This window comes from Meleagris gallopavo, chromosome 3, assembly GCF_905368555.1.
Source record: "Meleagris gallopavo chromosome 3, MGAL_WU_HG_1.1, whole genome shotgun sequence".
NCBI lineage: Eukaryota > Metazoa > Chordata > Aves > Galliformes > Phasianidae > Meleagris > Meleagris gallopavo.
In genome coordinates, this window is record NC_139406.1 from 82,520,534 (window position 1) to 82,527,836 (window position 7,303).

The following is a 7,303-nucleotide window of genomic DNA, read 5'->3' on the forward strand; positions in this document are numbered from 1 at the left end:
ACACATCTTTCAGAAAGAATTAATAGTCTCCTGATGTCTAACAAGTGTAAGGTACTTCAATATTTGTTTTTAAAACTTTTGAAAAGGAACTACCATAGCCAGAACTGGTAGAGGTCCCCACACTTGCATTAAGGCTATTTGCTAAATGAAGAGTTAGTGCTAGGGCTGAACCACTCCATGTTGCAGAGGTGCAGATTTTTCTTAGAAGTCTGTGGTGGTTGCATAGAGGTAGGAGTATCTCTTGTCACTGTGCTGGTGCTGCAGAGGTGCATGGGGAGCAGCCACATAGAAAACCAAAGCTCAGTTCTGATCTGGTATTTTAAATTAAATGAGTGATAAATAAATGCACTGTCGGATTTATTTTATTTTATTTTATTTTATTAGGTTTTTTATTGCACATAATTTTGCTGTTTCAGCTATAGATACTTACAGTAATGTAACTGAGGAGAGAGATGGGCTGTGAATGAGCATTGGTAATGGGGGCAGACCCAGAGGCTGAAAAGCATCACAGAGGAAAAGGATCTGTCAGTGTTGGTCAATGTTTGGCTGAACGTGAGACAGCAGTGTTGCCCAGTGTTGCCCATGGCATTTAGCAGAAATAGTGCAGCCAGCGGGAGCAAGGAGGTGATCATCCCTCTGTACTCAGCTCTGGTGAGGCCACACCTTGAGTGCTGTTGGGCCCCTCACTACAAGAAAGACACTGAGGCCCTGGAGTGTGTCCAGAGAAGGATAGCAAAGCTGTGAAGGGTCTGGAGCACAAATCTTATGGGGAACGGCTGAGGGAATTGGGATTGTTCAGTCATAGAGGAATAGGCTCAGGGGAGACCTTATTGCTTTCTACTACTCCCTGAAAGGAGTCTGTGGTGAGGTGAGGGTCAGCCTCTTCCCTCAGGTAACAGCAATAGGATGAGAGGCAGTGGCCTCAAGTTGTGCCACAAGAGGTTCAGGTTGGATGTTAGGAAAAATTTCTTCTCAGAAGAGTGATGAGGCATTGGAACAGGCTACCCACGGAGGTGGTGGAGTCACTGTCCCTGGAGGTCAAGAAATGTGGAGATGTTACCATGAGAAATAAGGTTTAATGGGTAATACTGGTGGTAGGTGGATGTTTGGACTAGATGATCTTAGTGGCCTTTTTCAACCTTAGTAATTTATGGTTCTGTAGCAGAGGAGGGGACCTTGGACTGCTTTTTCACAAAGCTCTCGTGCTGCACCCTGGTGCTGACCATGGAGCTCCACAGCTGGAAGGAGGCCCAAGGGCCATCAGAGATGAACTTTAACAGGAACTTTGCAATAAACTTCCACCAGTTTATCCTTCTGGTGAGGAGCTTTGAAAGGGCTGTAAAATGCACCTGCTGAGAAGAGATGCACCAGAGCAGGGTTTTCACCGTATGGGTCACTCAGGAAGTTCAGACGACCATTTTGCAGGACAGAGGCCCAAAGCCTTTCTCTCTTTTGTTCTGCTTTACTCTCCCAGCACATCTCAGCCCAGAATTGCTGACACCTGCTTTCTGGTGCGTGTATGGGACCAGCCATGGTGGCATGAAAGATGGGAGCTTTATTCTCTGCATTGATGGAAACAGTGAAAAATCCATCTGCTTTTTCTTTCAGGATAGATTTTTTACTATCAGTTTAGTGAAGGCAATCTACTGTCTTCCTTAATTTTTAACTATAACTTTGGAGTTGAACTAACAGGTCATTGTCTTAGGTGACATCCACAGTATGGCTGAAAGACCAAGAGGCTTGAAGATGAGATTGTTCCTGCTTGTTCTTACATAGAAGTCTGATTATTCCTTACACCACAGCCCTCAGCACCTCGGAGGGACAACGTTACCATCCTGGCTGCAGGCAGGAGGCACTGCCTAGTGCTGAACTGCTGACAGGGGAACTTCTTCTCCTCTTGATTCTTGCACAGCCACAGCCACAATGTGAAATGTCCACTGCTGAACTTCACATTGTACAGAAATGCTCCTTTGTTGTTAAGTTCTCCTCCTGACATGCACACTTTAAAGTGAACATTTTTCTGCATTCAGTCTCCATACTTCTGTTGTGGCAGGAATTCATGTGCAGATTCTGTAAAACCTGAACTGCTGCAGAACTTTCAGGTCTGTTTCCTCATGTAGTTCTAGAAGCCAGTAGGGTGTATTTGCATTACAGCCTAAATACACCTCATGCCTTAGAAAATGGGTTCTTCTAAAGTGATGTGTGTTCAGTAGTTGCTGCTTCTGTTGCAGCTGGTGGGACTTTCATGGCCACCTGTCCTCAGTGGAGCAGAATTCATACATGGCTCTGAAATCTCATTCTCAGGTTGCTAAAATCTCTGTTATGCTTAGAATTGTAGAATCATTGAGGTTGCAACAGACTGCTAAGATCATCCAGTCCAACCATCAACACATCACTACCATGCCTACTGAACCATGTCCCTCACTGCCATATCTCTATGCTTCTTGAAGACCTCTAGGGACAGTTCTGCCTGCTTGAAGCTTTTGCAAAAGTCATATGAATTCCATGGAGCAAGATCAGGTGTCCTCAACACTAGCCCTGTTTCAGTATGGTGCCTTCATGATGCTGAGTGGCTGCAGCAAGCCATCAGTACAAATGCTCCTGATGCTTGATAATGAAGTCTCAGGTCCCTTGTGTACCAGTAGAGTGCCTTACTTCACGTCCATCAGTGGAGATTCCTGCCTTCTGACACCATGGGTCAAAATCAGCTCTCTTATCACCATTTGTTCAAGCTGGATGAATAGAAACTGGCCTTATGTTATATCCATCAACTCATAGAATCATAGATTGGCTTAGGTTGGAAGGAACCTTGAAGATCATCTACTTCCAACTCCTTGCCATGGGCTGGCTGCCACCCATCCAGCCTGGCTTTGAACACCTCTAGGGATGGGACATCTACAGCTGCTCTGGGCAGCCTGTGCCAGTGTCTCATCACCCTCTGAGTAAAGAATCACAGTTCAAGCAGCAGGAGCAGGCTGGCAGCCATTGCTGGCTTTCTTCACAGTGTTGTCTCTTTGTGGGGTTTTCCCAGGATTTCCTCAGACCAGAGCTTTTGTTTTTCCTCAGAAATTTACTTCTTCTTCACCAAAAAAACTGCTGTTTCAGAGTTGTTCCCACACCTTCCATCTGCCCCAGCCCTGCAAGGTGCAGACACCAAAGTCTGCAGTTTGTGGTGGGAATGAGCAAAGAAGAAAATACTCTTTACAGCCATGGAAGCATACAATGTCCTGAAGTATATCTCTGCTGCACGGTGCAGCTGTGACCCCACGAGGTACATTTTACAGCTCTGGGAGCTCTGCTGAGATGTGCCAAAGAACAGCCAGGGACTGCATGCCACAAAGCCCCAGAGAAAGGTTCTTCACTAGAGGGTGGTGAACAGAACAACCCCTCTAGGGCAGTGGGCACAGCTCTGAGCTGCCAGAGTTCAAGGGGCGTCTAAGCAATGCTTTCAGACATAGGGTCTGATTTTTGGGTGGTGCTTTGTGGAGACAGGAGTTGGACTCAGTGATTCTTGTGGGTCCCTTCCAACTTGGGATAGTCTGTGATTCTATGATTTTTATTCCTGCCGCATCATGCTGATGAGCATCAGTGGGTCCGGGTTCTGCCAATGTCCCCAGCTCTTTCCACCACTGGAGCTGACATCAGTTGTTGGTGGCTTTGCACATTCCTCAGTGTCTGAAATGGTTAAAAGCCACCAGCACTGGAGTTTCCCTTCCTTTTTGTTCAAGTTCCCATTTTTCTTATGGTTCGATGTTCTATCCGTAACGATGACTCAATGACTGCAGTGCCTGCTGCCCAGATTGGGTGTCCTGAAGGCACTGTGGGACTTCGCAGTGGTTTATGCAGAACTAAAGCTAACTTGCCATTTCCCCTGAAAGCAGTAGGCCATGTTGGAGACACAAGCTGAACAGCAATGAAGAACTTCAGAGGAAGAAGCAAAACCAAAGCAACCATTAAACATTCTCAGCTTTTTTAGAAGGAGCAGGGGGTTGTATGAAAAAAGGCTGCTGGGACAGGGAGGATTTTGCCTTTTCTGTTGACATAGGAGTTGTGGATGCCAGACAGAGCCCTCTGCTTCTTTGGGAGGTAACGGAGCAGCCTTCATAAAAAGTGTGAAATAAGGGTTATGGTGAGCATGGGTGCAGAGGAGCGACCCTGTGCTGCTGCACGCAGCTTCAGCACGAGTGCTTGCACTTCTTGCACTCTCACATTTGGCTCAGTGGGGAAAACCATGCTGAAAGTCATCCCCAGTGGAGAGGCCTTGCCTTGTGTCCGTCTGCTCTGACAGTGTGAGGCTCTGCCCGAGGGGTTTGTGACATCAAAGGATCAGCAAGAGGCAAGGCTGGGCTGTGTGCCCCCATCAGCTATCTGCAGGGGGTATCATCAGTGTGCTGGTACCACAGAACCAACCTGGCATCCTCCTGCAGCATCAGGATCGGCTTCGGGATGTGGTTCCTACCAAATGCAGTGCCACTGTGTGCATCCTCAGGAGTGAACATTGGATGCTGTGTTAGCTGACAGCTCAAGTATTTGTTCAAAATGCCTTTTAAAGTAATACGTTTCTTTAATCTTTTGCAGGGATACTCATCAGCTGCACTGTCCTGACAATGAAGGGGAAATTCTGTCTGAAAATAGAACATCTATTTTCCTGCCTGGGGTGAGACAGCGTGTCTCAAATCGTGCTTGCGGAGGCACAGTGAGAAATCTTCTGGTGGAGCATCGTCGTGGGGTTGTTCATAGTGCCAAAGTCCTACTACTGCATTGAGAAAGAAAAGAGAGAAAGAAAAAAGGGTCCTTGTATATAGGTTACTCCTCAGCTTCTTTCCTACCCACTTTCCTGTCCAGTCTCTTCCTGTACTGGAACAGATTTGTACAATGTGGAAATTTTGTTAACTTTTTAATAGATGCGAGTTATTCTTGCATACAATGCCATGGGAAAATGTTAAGGTTGGTTTGGGGGAGGGAAGTGTGTTTTGTGGGGAGGAGGGAGAGGAGATCTTTTCTGAATCACTGAATCCCATTATGGCTGAGGCTGGCAGGGACCTTAGGGTCCACATGACCCACTTCGAGCTCCAGCAGGGACACCCAAAGCAGGGAGCCCGTGGTCGCTTCCAGGCGGCTTCTGGAGACCTCCAGGGAGGAGAGCCCACAGCCTCTCTTAAGCCTTTGAAGAAAGTTTTGCAATTTTTTGGAATCTCTTTGGTGCCAATCAACATCCGATCCTGGGTTCCCACTCCACAGCCGTTTACATTTCAGCCCACACAGTGCGCTATAGGTTTGGGGAGGGTCAGGTTGGTCTGGTTCAGTTGGGGCTTTGGGTTTTTTTTCCTGTTTTGACTTCTTTTGTTTTGTTTTATGGCCATCTGCTACTGAAGTATTTAAATCTCTGCTTTCCTGTGCTCTTCTGAAGCACGCCTTCTCCAGCTCCCGTGCTCCACTCCTCACAAAGCGGGCCGGGCTGCAGCTCTCTGACGATCTCGCTGGAACACCTTTTTTTTCTGTTTGTCTGTTTGTTTTTAGCACTTTTTGTTTGAACACGTAGTACAACCCCCAGAGGGGTTGGGGTGACAAAACGATGCTTCATAACCTGAACTTGATTGCCTTTCTTCAGCTAGCACAGAGATGGACAACAGAAACAAACGTCCATCCTCCGGTTCTAGAAGCTGTAGCACACAACTGATGTTTCCAGTTAATCCTTGCCACTAAATTGTTAGATCAGTTCTAGATCCCTGAGTGCACTTGTTTTCAAGTACTGCTAGTTTTCCTTTGTGTGAGTGTCTGCGTGCGGGTCTGAGGAGGAGCAGCGTGGGTGCGGGAGCGCAAGCTGGCTGCGTTGCCAGGCCCTACCCCTGTTTCAGCACACTGCACAAGTACAATGCTAGGGAGTTTGAATAAATCCTACTTTTCTAACTTGTTGCTCATTTGTTGTAACTCAATAAAACAAAGGCTAGACATTTTGGTAACCTTTTTCTCGCCTCTTTTTTTCTTAATTGAAAACAAACGTTGGCCTCTTCCTGCTCTACCCTGCAAACAGGAGCTCGGTGGCTTCAGGGCTGCAATTTGGGTTTGTGGTAATCAGCAAACACCATCCAGATGAAAATGAATGCTCAGCCCACTGCAGATAGTTGGTTTCCTGACGTCAGATTGTTGTTTCCCACATGAAAGTGCCTGGGAACGGGGAACCAAGCCTCTGTCCCGTGCTTGGGGTACTTGCAGGGTTTGGGTGCGGCGTCTGCGATACCAGCATCTAGAGGTGCCACGCCAGGGCACAGAGCTGTGCCAGGGGAGTCCCTTACCCCTGTGAGTGCTGCAGCAGCACTGTGGCTGAAATTTAAGGTAAGGAAAGAACCCCACTGCTCCAGCAGCACCTGCGGCCTGTTGGTGAGCACATACCTGGGCTGTGCCATTGACCACAGCAGTATACGAGGCAGCCCAGGGCAATGCTGCCTGGTGGAGCTGGATTTCCCCCACAGCCCCATGTGTCCCCGCATGAGCTGTCGGGTGGATGGATGCAAGTGTCAGGTGGCAAAGGAGAAAATGCCTCTGACGCCTTTCCTCTGGGGCTGCAAGTTGTAACAGAAACTAATTGCCACTTCTGCTTGCTTTGCTTACATGAAAGGATGCTAATATTTTAATTGCCCTTGTGCACAGTTTTGAACAGCCACTTGGCAGCTTAACATTCCAGTTTGCGTCTCTCCTGGCTAATGTGCGTGTAAGGATGTGTGTCTGGAGTGCTGACCTATTTTGTTTAACCAGCAGCGCTCCATGGATCTCAGGAGCTCTCGGCAGAACAAGACCCACCTGGGCTTTCAGTGTTAGCACAGCACCAGTCACAGTGGGGTTGGGGCCTGAACCAAGAGATCTGGAAGATCACTGTAATTCAGCCAGAGCAACAGTGGCAGCCCTGGAAATTGTTATTGCAGAGATAACAAAGACAGGGCTCTCCTGGAGCAAAGAAACTTTGCTCACAAAACAGTACAGCTTTGCCAACCTCAGTTGGAAGCAGATGGGTTTCTATGAGCAGGTCATGGTTGGGACCAAGACTTCAAATGCAAGGGAAAACTGATCCTGTTTCCTCTTTAGGAACATCCCAGTGCTGCACAAGGACTGCTGTCAAGTGGATGCCTGAGCAAGTTTGCAAAACGGGCACCACAAGCAGGCTTCATTGTAATTAGGAACGCCACAGCGACTGCATCTCCAGGAGAGGGCAAGGCACAATCAGGGCACTGTTTGTGCTCTGCAGTGACCAGGGATGTCCTTGGGCACAGAATTTCATTGCACATGGATGGAAGCAGGCTGCTGA

At 47.8% G+C, this 7,303-nt stretch overlaps 1 protein-coding gene across 11 annotated transcripts in view; it reads left to right on the top strand.

The window, feature by feature from the left end:
- Positions 1-5,963, top strand: part of ZHX2 (zinc fingers and homeoboxes 2) — a 65,214-nt gene extending 59,251 nt beyond the window's left edge. For all 11 annotated transcript variants that reach the window (XM_085221634.1, XM_085221638.1, XM_085221636.1 and 8 more), the window contains one exon: positions 4,579-5,963. The gene's annotated coding sequence lies outside the window, so the exon portion shown is untranslated. The remainder of the gene's footprint in view (positions 1-4,578) is intronic.
- The last annotated feature ends 1,340 nt before the right edge of the window (positions 5,964-7,303 follow it).